Here is a 14,707-nt window from a genome sequence, read left to right on the forward strand (position 1 = left end):
GATGGGACAACTTGCACCAACAGTGACATTGTCAGCAAGATGTGTAACCAGCACTGCCACAAATGTGCTATTAAAGTTTCCAAAAATTGGTATCCTTTGATTTTTCTAGGCTGAATTAAGAGGCTTTGACAGAGAAGCTATCCAAAGAAAAACTTCTGTGGACTGCATCGGATTTAGGAGCAGCCTAAATCAACCCTAAGCAATAAATACTCTTTAATTCTGCATTTATTTTACATGTGGGAACCAAGGATGATCAGAACTACTGGAAAAAGGGTTGTGCCAATTTTTTTCCTTGATTTTTTGTTTGGTTTTGATAGCATGTAAAGTTCTGTATACAAGGTTCAAGGTGGACACAACAATGAGGCCCCACCTCCTGTTTTATTCCTGGTTGATAAAGAGAACAGAGAAGATGTAATAAACAGACTCACAGAAAAATTGAGGTTGGAAGAGACTTCAGGAGGTCCAGCTTCCTCCACAAATCAAGGTTAACCTTGAATTCACATCAGGTATCTGAGGGTTTTGAAAACCTTCAGGGTCACAGAGTCCACAGCCCCTCTGTGCAACCTGTTCCAGTATCTGACAATTCTCAGAAAAGAAAATAAAACACAACACCCTCCCCCCTCCCTTTTATCTAGTCAGAGAGTCCCATTTCATTTAATAAACACTGTCTCCAAATCTCACAGCATGTACCTCAGTAAAAAAAAGGGTAAAGACTTTTCAAAGAAATGAAAAGTTATTTTTAACTAAATGAAAAGTCACGGAATAAAGTCTTGTGTATTTTCATGAATACTTATCTAGGACTACCCTATATTTTACATTTATTCTGTACTTCCAAAAACTCCCTATGTGAGAGGAAGAATGTGACAGCTTCCTTCTCCTTGCTCTCCTGTGATCTCTTTGCTTTCCCAGCAATCATTTGCTCTGTTCTCTAACTTTTCTCCCCAATATCTAAGTTCCAAGCATATTTCCAATTAAGTATTCATTCAAGAACAGACTGGCTGGAAGCCTTCAAACAATAAACAGTCTAAACTCAGCTTTTCAGCATTTCTATTAATGTAAACCTCCTAAAAAGCATATCCAGTCTCTATGCTTCGACTCTCTGTGAAAAGGTAGCACACAGAGGGCCCATAAAACCAATGCTGTACCAGCTAAGGACTGATATGTGCAGTCTCCCTGTTTCTCTTCAATAAAATAACCTGAGTCATGAACCACTCTTTATTTTTTTCCCCATTCAATGAACAAGCAATGTTCTGTAGGCCAGATATGTTTTTCTGTGTAGAGATTTAGAATGCATTGAAGTAGTGAGTCAAGGAACTGGATTGTTTTTAATATCCTTTCAAAACAATGGAGAAGCTCAATTACTGGGGCTCACTACTGCTCTCACTGCTAGTTATGTAGCCGATTTAAAAATCCTAAATGCTCTTTTCAAATATCAAAGAAAAAAAAACCAGTCCTTTTATCATTATTCCATTTTATTATGTTCTCTTCTGTGTTAGCCTCCTCTAATGCTCTGATTTTCTTTGGTCTTCAAACTCATCTTCACTCCCATCTCCTTTTTCAAAAAGGACAGTGTGAAACCTACCTTAGCTTTGGTGCCTGAACTCCTTTTATTTGCCTAAATAGTGTCAAAGGGGAAAAAAAAGTAAAATACGTTCAATAAGTATTTTCTTTGCTGCCTTTAGTACACCTTTCCCTTTAATTTTCTTCTAATATTTTTAGTTCATTGTCTTTCATAGTATTCAGTTTTTCTTTCTCTCAAAGGTGCCTGATCTTTTTGAATGTAACATCATTTTCCCTTTTACAGTACCCTCTACTGCTAACAAGGATATCTTTTGATGTCTCAGACCTTTTCTTTATAGGCTCACCTCTCATTCTGCTTTTTAGAACTATTCAACCAACAAAAGTCCAAGCCCATGTTATTATAAGCATAAAACTTTAAAAGCTTCATTTTGTGTGTTTGAATTGTGCTCTCACTTTCTCTTGAAAAGCTAAGTAAATATTCCAGAAAACTAGGCACAGACTAGACTAGACCTAGCACATCTTTATATGTGCATAACGTGTTCTTATGCAAATATGTAAGTATATGCAATATAAGACATATTTGTGTGATTTTGTATCCAGGTGGCCAACAGCTGGAAAGATCGAGGACAGAATGAAGATAAGCTCTGGTTTTCCTGAAATTGTAAACAAAAGAGTGCATGTATCTTCATTTCATGGGGCCCTGCCACTATTTTATTGTCCTAGACATTGCTAAAAGTATATACATTGAGACAGCAGACTTTCTATGTGTTTCTGCCATCACTTTCCCTAACTAGCATAGTCCCTGTATCTACTGCTGAACAAGGACACACACAGCAAAATGAGGTCTGTAGATTTTATATCAAAAGACATATGGCTCCACTGTTTATTGTAAGTGCCACACAATACAACTTAATAGTTAGTTAAGGATTAATAAAAAAGAAAATCAATTGTAAACATATTTCTGTGAAGTAAATTTTGCTTTTTACAGTGAGACTATGTATTCCACCTAGTTTTTAAGTACCGGACATTACAGAGAATAACTCTAATTATTTTTATTTATATTTCAAAATTTCTCTTCCATGCTTGCATCAAATGCCTAAGGAACTTTGAAAGGATTTTATTCAATAACTGTTTTAAAATAAAATACATAAAAAGTCTAAAAATAGAAAACTGTAAGGATCCTGTGCATTGTGGATGGAGTCCAAAGATCCACACTGTCCAACGAACTGCCTGAAATACTGGACTATGGCCTTCCATGCCTTCTGGTGTAGTTAGAAGGATTTTTTAATTCCTTCTGTCTCCAGTGGCTCAGCTTGTCAGGAGAAGTGGAAAATGCTTCTGTTCAGTGCAAGTGGCAGCCTAGCATCCAGAGCAAGCCCCGAGGGGTGGGAGAGTACCCTCAGATAAAGAGAACTCCTTCTTTCCTGGTTAAGTGCTATAACCAGTAACTTACTGGTAACCTCCTGTTACCAGTAAGCTGTGAGGTAGGTGGTGGGCACTGACACATACATTGTCATACCTTACAGATAGAGCTTGTCTGTGGATTTGGTGAGCTCAGAAGTCACACCAAGGGTAGATGTCACTCTGCTCAGTGTTCCAGTCCCATCAGGGCAGGGAGGCAGGGATCTCACTGAGAGAGAGGCAGTTCTGGCTATGACACCAACGCTGATTTCAAGCATCAGCAGAACTTGCCACTACTTCAGAGAGAGGATTAGTTAACTGAGATATTTCTGGGATTATGGTGATGAATTCCAACATCCCTGGTTCACCCAGATTCTCTCTTTATATCTTTCCTATTAATACAGAAATAAGTTCACAGGGTTAATATTTTATTTCATAATGTACACAACAAATTTCTAGACACTTAAAATTTTACAATCTAAAATAAATAATGCACAGAAAAGAAAATAAACTCCCACAAAGAAATCTTCACTTTCAAATGTACCATGACCCCATTTTTCCAAATGGAGGTGCTACTGAAGATTTCAAAAGCACTTAAGCATGCCTTGAAATCAAGGTGACATATATTTTGAATATACTAGTTTTGAATATATACAACTTTGAAATACAAATGATAACTGCTATTGGTAAGTCATTCAGTACTATCAATTTTTGACCCATTCCCTAGTAGCGTAAGTTGGGAGAGATGAGACAAAATTGGTGGCATGTGGTGGCTTTTTTCTTCTTAGATTTTTATGTTAATGTATGAGAGTAATCACAGTTTAATTTGAGCTTTCCTCCCCAGAAATCTTAAAGCAAACCATTCTGAGTCCACATATCTCTCAGTATACCAGTATGTTTTGTTATTATTGTTTACCTTTTCTTTTGCAAAGTTTTATTCCACAAACACCAATACTGTACATTTAGAACACTAAAGGCAGGTGAGATATACATTATACACAGAGAATTTATTTATCCAGTCATGCACTGCTTCATGTTCATGAAACCTGTAGCAACTACATTGTTTTATACAGTTCCAATTACACAGAAAAGTGCATCATAATTTCCCAGCCCAGCACAGGACAGAAATGTTCCAGGTTACCAACACATAAATGAAACTACCAGCATCTGAGAGGCAAATGAAATGCTATCTTCCACATCCCCCATCTCCCTTAACACCTCATCAAAGCCTCTCTCTAAAGTTTCAGCTTAAAAGTCTGAAAAGCTGAGTGGTCACCCAGGCTCTGTTTTTATTGCACCTCTCAAAACCTGACAGGCAGGTCTAGCCCTTCATCATAGTCTCTGCTGTGAGGTATTCATCTGGGTCCCTACTAGCAGCAAGCAGAAACACAAATACACACATTCAGAGACCCTGCTGTCAGAGGCCAGAGCAGAAGAGGACTTAGGAAGCACAAGAACTAGAATAGTGAGACACTGATCTGCTGAGCCTAGATCATCTCCTCTGAAAGTGGTCAGCTGAAGATGTCTGGAGGTTGCTTTAAAAAAAAAAAAAGGCCTATGTATATCCTCCCAGTCACTAAACATGTGCCTTCTGAGTCTGCATCCAGACCAGATTTTTTTCTAGTACCCAACTGAGTTATTCTTTATGAACTCATGGAGTTTCTTTAGAAACACATTTGTGCTTTTAACCCTCTCAAGTTTGCACTGGCAATGAATTCACAACATAATGGTACACTATGCGAAAAAGTACTTAATTTATTTTTACATCAAATCATTCCGTTGACTGACTTGAGTCCCTGTATTTTGAGAAACAGTGATTAAATTATTTCACACTCCCATTCTCCATGCCACTCCTGATTTTATGGCTCTCTGTGATACCCTGCCCTTTTCTAAGCAGGAAGGTGTGAAGTTTTACCTTGTTCAGAACATATTACCTGCTGCTGACTGACCTAATTGCAATTAATCTAGACGAGTTATGAAAAGAGCAGTGTTATATGGTTAAAAGCTAAAGAGGAATAATGTTCACATCAAAAATTTTGAATTCTCTTCCCCTCCAACAGAGTCTTGAAATAGCTAAATAAAGTTTACACTCAGGTCTTGCACAGTAACAAACAGCTGGGCTGTTGGTAAGCCTTTCAGGCAATCTTGCTAAGGTGGATAGAAGCAGATCTAGTTCAAAAGGGCTTATTATATTCCCCTCAACACAGCATTTTTAGAGCAGAGCTGCCTTCAGGCAAAGCAGAGTGCTAATTGCCAAAAAGGCTGGGTAGGCAGGCTACACAGTGCACAAAGTAGATGATGGCAAAAGGAAGAAGCGTCCCTGACGTGAAGAGTTAAACAATGCATGTGGGAAAGCCCACTCCTGTGGATACAGAGCCAGAGTGTTCCTTTGGAGAGAGAGGGAGAAGAACTGCATACAACCTTCAAAATCTGACCTCGAGGACCTAGCTTCAGCGTTAGGACCCACAGAAAACCCCCCCTGCCAGATGTTTTAATAAGAGCAGTATTTTTTTCCCCTAAATTAAAATTCTAAAGAACTGGGTTTTTTATTTGACATTTCATTATTTATCTGTAGTTTGTCTCAAGGAATTACAATAATTCAGTGTTTCCTGTGAGGAAGCAACTACTTTTATAAACAAAGATAAAATAATGTTAACATTTGTCAGAAAGTTCTAATTTCTTTAATAGAAAACAATAAAATTATATCATTATATGTTGTTGCTAAGTGTGTCTGTATTTTAATGAAGATTTATTTCAATACATCTTCCATAAAAATTAGAGGGGAAAAGCATTTATTTTTGAAAGTCCAAACCCATGGTCCTTAACATGATATTATGATGATTGACTTCAGCTGCTCCTTTTACAAATTTTACAAAGAAAACTCAATACATGAACAAAAATCTGCAGAAGCCTAAGCAAATATCTAGTTTTAACTGAGTAACTAAGTACACTGAAGCTAAAGCAGTCACCTGCATGCAAGATTTAGCTACTTATGGAAATGGTGCCAAAGCTTATTTGCAACATTTGGAAGAATGAGAGAATACAAGCAACAGAACTACAGAGCAGATGTTCACAGGGGAAATACACAGGCAAAATGTTGTTTTATGGGAAAAAAAAATTAAAATATGGTTTTGGGGGTTTTTTCACCAAAAAAAAAAAGACTGTAATAGCATCAGGATTTCGTGACTATGCGAAAGTGGGAACATTCAACTGATGCCCAGAGAACACCTTTGAACTTCACAGTTTAGTGTCATTAATCACTCCCAAAACAACAGAACACAAAACATCTAATGATCATCCAGTTATTAATATGGCAACAAAGGATATAATCACTGAAATATTTAAGTTGACCTAGCAGAACACTTGTTTGCAGTTTCAAATTGAATTTTTCAAGATGCTATAGTTTATTAAAACTTTCAATTAATATTGTGTAATATTAATTCTCAAGTCTGTAAAATACTGGTTCTCTTCAATGTCATTGTAAATGTTGACATTTGACAGTGCTGTCTTTTTATGGAAACAACCAAAAACTGAAGCAGATATCACATGGTGACACAGGAGCCTGTACACTTGCAATTTAAATGGGTATTTTTGTTATTATTTTGGTTTTTCTTAAAGATTAGACAAAGCCATTCTGCAACTGGAGGTCAAATTTTCACACTTGTTTCAACTACTTGCTTGAATACCCAGTCTACACCGATACTAAATTCCCCAAATTGTCAGTAAAAGGAGTCAATAGAGTTCCTGACAAGAAACTGCTTTCTAGAGAAATTTTAATAGAATTTTTGGTTTAAGTCTGTCTTCCACCACTAGCCTCTTTCCCAAGGAGAAATATAATAAAGACTACTGAGATAATTTATTCCTCACTACGTTCTCTAAAGGTGGGCCTTGATGCTTATCAGGCCAGCAGTCAGTAGGACTTTATAAGATACAAAAATTTCCACTAATGTTTGAAGTTTATTGGTTTTCATTCACAGAATAGATAGTTGGGTAGTATTTGTCACTGGCTCATGACACAAATAGAAATTGTTTTACACTTACCATCTAGGTTTGAGGTCAACATTCTATGTCATATCTGAAATTGTCAAGAGGAGCCATCTAAACTCGGATAGCTGTAAAGTAAAGGTGGTATTCATCAGCTTTTAAAAAAGGAAGGAATTGCAGTATTAAAAAAACCCAAAACAACAAACCATCCCCAAACCAATCAATCAAAAAAAAAAAATAACAGAAATGCAAGAACCAAGAAAATAACAGTACATGAGCAAAACAACGCTCTCTCTGAAGACATGCTGTCTAATGCCAGGATCTACAAAAAAATCCAAAGGACTACTTGAAGTTGGAAAGGTAGAAACACATTACATCAGAAGTGCATCAGCCTATCATGAAGCAAAACCACACCCAATTGAAGACCTTCTTGTGACGCAGAACCCATTCCCTCCTCTGATATCAACCCTCTTACTGCTGGTACTGTTCCTGTGTTATACACTTCCTAAACCTGATATCAGCCTCTAGCCACTTTTCTGATAAGAGTAGAAGGTTCCTCTGAACCTTTTTATCAAGGGGTGAATACAGATCAACTTCATGGCACTGACAAGTCAGACTATTACACCTGTCAAAGAGCATCACACAGAATGGGTGGCTTGAGGGCTCCAGGGACAACAAGCAGACCCTTTCCAGGCTCCATTTGTTCTGAAATCACATCCTATGTAGTTTTGTAGTGAATTGGAAGAGTATATGGATGGACTGGAATGGTCTCCCACAGTACTAAAAGCTTTGCCTTGATGCTGACCTGACCAGTTATGGAGTCTTGTCCCTTTTCTTACTCCCAGCAAAAAGCCTGAGAGCATTTCTTCCAAGGAGAAGGAATTTGAGAACAATATATCAGACTCCTCTTCAAAGCTGTCACACCCCAGCATAACACAGCTATAAAGATTTTGGCAAGGAAGTAGTTTCTCACAAGTACAAAAGTCAAAGCAAAAATATCAAAGAAAAAGGGAGTTGAATTCTAGAAGGCATAAGAAAGGGATCATAACTTGGTGTCTTTGACGCAATGGTTCTCAGAAGAGATTATAGAGAGTGCAGCATTTTTCAGAGTCATGATTTGAAGAACCTGGCCTGTCAGCAGTTTGAGGTAAAGTTAAATTTTATTTTTCTGGTGACCGAGTGGTTTATGATCTACCTCTGTGTATCTCTAAGACTTTGGAGCAGGACACACTTTAAGAATCAAAAGCCTTCATCCAAGGATCAGTTCAGAGGCTGGTGATAGACGACTCCTCTGCAGAGAGAGCACAGCTCTTGCGTATGTCTTTCCATCTAAGCAGTGGGTGTATCCTCCAATTTTGAAAACTGCCCTCTGTCTGCTTAAGAATATTTATCTTCTGTTCCTCAAACAGGCTCAATACTTGAGAAAAATGAAGCATTAGGTTGGGACAGACCTCTGAGATAAGATCTCAGAAGGAGTATTGGCAAATTTAGATATTTTGTCATTCATTTAAGCTGTTTCATATACTATACAACCTCAATACTTATTTTTAAGAAGTCTCTACAGGTAAAGACTAAAGTAAAATATTCTTCTTTGACTTACCAAACCAAATTTTCTTTCAAAAATAACCCTAATATAAAATAAGCTTATTAAATTATTCAACAAATATAATTATTTCTAATGTTTTTCATGAAATATATGCAGAGAAGTCACTAGATGGTTAGATAGCTTAAAAGCTATCTGATTTTTTAAGGTCTATTTCTAGATATTTAAACCCATTTTACAATTCTTCACAGCAGCAATTTCTAAATTCCAATTAAAGAATTCAAGTATCAAGAAACTATCAAGAGCAAAATGTATTGTATCTCCTCCTGTATTTCTACCATTTTGCTATATGCAGGTTAATTTGTAACAGGATCAGGAGTTTATCCTTAATACTGTAACTTGGTTTCAGTTTAATTGGCTTAATCTTGCTTGTTTGAATCTCATGAAAAAATCACATTATAATGTCCCTTCTTTTACAGCTCATTAAATAGTCTTATAAATTATATCTATTTTGTATTTCATATCATTTGCCCACACCTCTAATTTCTATTGTTTTATTAATTCTAAAAATATTAATATAGAATGTGTTCCACTTTGCGGCGTAGGTCATTTCTATAAGCATTTTTAATGTTTGATAAGTTAATGAGTCATTTACAAAAATTCATGGGGGAAAAAAGTCCTTCTAGAAAAAATGTCAGATGCTCTTGAAACAGAACTTTATGTAATTCCATTATAATTTGTTTTCCAGTCAGATTTTGTTGTTAATTGTAAAAGCAAGTATTCATACATAAACCTCCCTCCATGAGCTATGAAAGGAGAACATACACATTAACTTCATTGCTGACATAAAGTTACTATGGTTGCCACTCTTACTTCAGAATGGCTCCCTACTTCAGCTGTGCTTCTACTAATGAGTTACTGATATAAAGACAGACACGAGTCAGAACTTGCTTCCTGAGACACCAATAAAACTGTTTCTCATCTTCTGTCTCTGCATGAAGCATCTAGAATTACAAAGTCACAAGGACAGAACAAGTGAATATCGTAGAATTGTAGTTTCAAAGGTATTTATCAACAAAAGTAAATTAAGATACTGCAGTAACTGTTGTAATTCTTTGTGCTGAATACTAATCTTAAAACTTATAATAAATTCAACAGACAAGTTTGGAATAACAGGCTCTAATTTTAACTTTGTGACTGATTTGCTGGGAACTCAAATCTCTCAGCACTACATCTTTCTTTTCTGTAAAATATATCTGGTAGTTAATGCCTAATTCTCAAGGCTTCCAGAGTAGGGGAAGAAGATCTGATTGGAAACTTGACTTTCAATAAGATACTTGACTTCAACAAGATACAAATCATTTACTGAAATTCTCCATTTTTTTAAGGAAGTATCTATAAAAATGCAAACGATGTAATAGAAGTTCTGTATAAACACTGAGACAAGGAGTAAACTTAAATGCAGCCCTGCTACCTACCCTACAACCAGTTTCTGTCACAGACCATTGTAAGAGTTTTCTTTTTGTAATCACCTCTTTTCCCACTCTTTGCAAGCTAAGTTATCTCTAAGATTTATAGCAGACATAACCCAGGTTCTTTTTGTAACTTGATTTTATAAAAGCTATTAGGTGATTTGTGCTGTGCAGAGACTGATTAAAACAAGCAAACAAAAAAGACAGTTTTGTTACAGCCTTTGTGTTTGCAGAACATATCCTGTCACAGCTGAAGTTACTGAAGAGGGACAGTTAGAGTTAACTTCAATCACAATATTTTTTCTAATAATATCTTGTTTTTTCATTAACAGTAATTGATGGAGCATATTGCATCCAATAAATTCATTTTGTGTCTGGTTTAGTTAAAAAGTTTAGAAAAAAAGCCTTTTGACCAACCACTAAAATGTAATAATCAAAGATGGGAAAATACAAAAAAAAACCCTGAAATTTTATATATGGTAGTCTCTGACTGGAAATGGAGTGGAGTCATCATAAAGGGGTTCAGTTTTCAGGGTTTTTTTTCCACTGTTCTACACAACAAGACATTAAAAATCTTCAAAGCTGTGTATTTTCTGAACTTACACAAAGACAGAAATAAATCTGAAGGGATTCTTTTGTTATAGCAGTTGCGGAAAAATGTTGGATGATGCTCAGAGGAGAATGATCACTGCAAAAATTCAGAATTACATATGAATTTCCAGTCAGTGAATGGATTTCCGGTCAGATCCTGCCCAGAATAAGGAGGCTGTTTTCCTTCTCCATATTAGAGAAGAAAAATTGTTCACTGGAGCTGAAGATCTGGGAGGACAATTACCCAAGTAAAATGTCATAAGATGTCTTTTGAGGAAAATGATGACGCTAACTAAGCCTCATAATTCTTGCCAAATATATCCTGCTTCATATAAATTAAATATCCACTTTAATACACAAATATTTCCCTGCATTAAAAATTTTCCCTGAATTGTGTTGTGCTGTTACTGTGAAGTCATCATGAAGCTCTTTTTCTGTATGTCTCCTGTGCAACAAGCTGGGGTTTTCACTGAGCTTGTTTCAAGTGTCCCACTATAACCATCAAGCCTCCACAGTCGTTCACAAAGACATGAAAGAATCATTGTTTCAGACAGAAGGGAGGTAAAAGTAACACGGCCTCTCTAGGAGACCTTCTAGTCTGGCAGATGGAACTAAGCAGAAGATCAGAAGACACCTAAAATTGCACAAGACACCTCTGTCTAGCACATGGTGGGATCCTCAAATAGCAGCCACTAGTTAGTATTCCATGCAGTCTTCATGAACCGTGATAAAATACAAGATGATCTTGAAAGTATCTGACTCCCAGTCCCTAACTTGTGATTTTAGTCTAGTCAATAGTATAGTCAATGTATAGTCTTAGTAAAAAGAGCTTGTGAGACACGACACTTGTTTAGCATTATCAAATCATGTCTCCCCAAAGAAACAATGGACTCATCACACAACTTAGTAAAATTTAACTTCATACACTATTTTTTGTTTTTTATCATGTTTATCTTGTTATCATGATTCATTTCACCTTCAATTCCAGTGCCTGACATGTTAGTTGTTCTGCTTGTTATTAAGGCAGGTGGGATCCAGTGAGCTCCAACTTCCATATTCATCTAATACTTCTCAAAGCTCCTCACAGGCTACAAAATGTCTTCCCTGGTGGCCAATATATAAACTATGCTTGTCAAAGTTTCTCCCATCAGAGTCTCAGGCCTCTCTGTGATGGATAGAAAAGTCCAGAAAGAGCTGTACTTACAATAGAACTAAATAAAAATTAATATCTCGTGCAGTAGTAGTAGGAGCTAAAAAACTATGCCCACATCCAGAAAGATCTGTGGGAAACTTGACACAAAAGGACACGTATTACTGTATGAATAATCTTTGTATTTAAGCAAGTAAATAATTTACTTGCATCTAACATATCCTTCATGCTCTAAACATTCATGAGTTTGCCAGCTGTTGCAGAAGGATCTCATGATGATGAGCAACCAGGCAATAGAATAGTAGACGAAATTCAGTGACAATAAATACAAGTAATGAGCAGTCCTGACTGCACACACAGTAATAAATGAGCTTACTACCCTCAAGAAAGAGGTCTTATAGTCCCTGCAGATGGTTTTGTGAAAACAAATGGCAAAATGTTCATGGTGACCAGAAAGACAACAGATCATTAGAAAATAAGTGGAGCACAAAATAGAGACCATTGTGTATATATCGGTAATGTGCTCAAATCCAGAATCATTGGTTCCTCTGTGTTCAACAAATAGACTATTTCTAAAAAAGAATAAAAGAATGATAAAAACACCTCTGTGTAAAAAAAGAAAGGAATACAATTAGATGCTACAGAGAGGAAATGGAACGATGAAAGGAGTACAACAGAAATATGTAAAATGAAGAGCAGCATGCAGTGGGTGAATAGGGAGTGACTATTCACTGCTGGTAATTGAAGTGCTAAGGGTCACCAGATGAAAAATAGCAGGCATTGGGCTCAAAGTAAGTATGCTTAAGTATTCTTTTAACAGAGTGTACTCAAAGAGCCTGGCTACATTAGGATTTTCTAGAATATTACAAATTATTTAAGAAAAAGGATTAGGCAAACTAATGGAAGAAAATTCCATCTTGAACAGTGAAACACAAAGAGATATGAACACTGGCTCAGGAAATCCTTACAGCTGCTTGCTGGAAGCTATATAGTAGATTTATTGTGAAGGAGTAGTCAAATCTATTGCACACAACTTATCTTTGTAAATTTGCATCAATCCAACAGGATAATGTCTAGAAGCATGTTATGTTCTGAATTTGAAATCAAAGTGCACAACTGGTCTAATAAGTAAAATCACATTCTTTTTGATCCATAACTGAGATAAACAGCAGGGGATTTGAAAAACCTCATCAGGATAGCAATTCCCACAGAGTGAAGGTGAAACAATTTGAAGGGGAATCAGGAGGAAAGTCTGGGGTATTATAAAACCCTTTTCCTTTATGGCTCATATAAATTTTGCATGGGATACAGTTTCTATAAAAATTAATTCACAGCTCAGTAGCCAGGGCGTTATTTTGAGAATCAAGAGAACTTTGTCCTCTCCTCAGCTCAGCTGTTAATTTACTGTATAACTCCCTCACATCCTTCATGCTTTAATTATCTCACCTACAAAGTAGAGATAACATATTTTACTAAAACAGCCACTTTATTAAGATCTTTGAATTAAATGCTTATTTACTGATCATCAGCCTGTAAAATGAACCTGACAGAGCAGTCCTACTCTGAGACAATGATGGACTAATTTGAGTAACCTGGCAGAAGCTGAAAAAGAATTATTAGAACAAATCTAAAAGGTGTCTTTTACTAGAGTCTCTCTGCATTGCTGGTGTCTTTATTAATTTTCTTGATGACCCTTTTTACAAGATTTCTAGAAGATTATCTTCTGAGTTCTTAATGAAGTTTAGCTCAATACATACATTCTCTTTTTTCTGGAAAATGGGAAGATGATAGAAGGAAGGAGACTGGTTGCTGTTGAGAGAATGGTTATATTTGCATCTCATTTCCATCAGATGTTGCCCATGTTTTCTTACAATGATGGCAACTTGTCTGAAGTAGTTTTCCAGTATTAGGTACTTGAACACTACATAAACAATGCCTTGGTTTTTTTCAAGTAAGGCCTGGAGAGTATATAAATGTCAAAGTTTAACTTTCTATTAATAATAGGGGTTTGTCCTTTACCAAGCTACTAGCCAATTCAAGGACAATTTTATTGGCTACTAAATATAATATTTTGGGTCCAATTTTATGCAACAATACACTTGTGATTTTTTTCCCCCAGTTTAAAAAAAATAGTCTGCATTTCTGTCAACCTAGGTCTTATTAACACTTCATAACTTTAATTTTAGTTGAATAATGTGACACTGATTCTACTGCTGGAGAACAGGGTGGCTTTCCTGATACTAGGTTGACATTTGTGCTGGGTTTAGCTGTGATAGTGTTAAATTTCTTTATAGCAGCTAGTATGACATTATGTTTTGTATTTGTGCGGGAAACAGGATTGATAACTCAGGGATTTTTTAGCTATTGCTAAGCAGTGTTTACACAAAGTCAAGATCTTTTCTGCTCCTCACCTCACCCACTCAGTAAGGAGGCTGGGGGTGCACAAGAAGTTATGGGGGGACACAACCAGGACAGATGACCCCAAATGACCCAAGGGACATTTCATACCATCTGGCATCATGCTCAGCATATAAAGTGGGGGAAAAAGAAGGAAGATTAGGCCATTTGGAGTGATGGTGTTTGTCTTCCCAAGTCACTATACAAGTGATGGAGCCCTACTTTCCTGGGGATGGCTGAAGAGCTGCCTCTCTATGGGAAGGGGTGAATGAGTTCCTTATTTTGCTTTGCTTGTGTGTTTTGCTTGTTAAAATGTTTTTACCTCAATCCATGAGTTTTCTCACTTTTATCTTTCAAATTCTCTTCCTTATGCCATTGAGGGGTGTGGGGAGAAGGGGAATGAGCGAGCAGTTGTGCGGGGCTTAGTTGCTGGCTGGGGTTAAACTCCAACAACATTACACCAGGTCTTTCTGGATTTTGCTAGTTGTCTATTCCCTGTATACGTAAATCAGAGAGCTAATACTGCCTTTATATATTTCTGTATAGTATGACATCTTTCTAAGAGATTACTCTTTCTTTGCCTTTTATTCCAACAAGCATAATCAGCTAGGTCATGCAACCTTACTTTGTTGGGACCTGTTGTTGTAG

The sequence above is a fragment of the Manacus vitellinus genome, unplaced genomic scaffold, assembly GCF_001715985.3.
Source record: "Manacus vitellinus isolate BGI_N305 unplaced genomic scaffold, ASM171598v3 scaffold_17_pilon, whole genome shotgun sequence".
Lineage (NCBI taxonomy): Eukaryota > Metazoa > Chordata > Aves > Passeriformes > Pipridae > Manacus > Manacus vitellinus.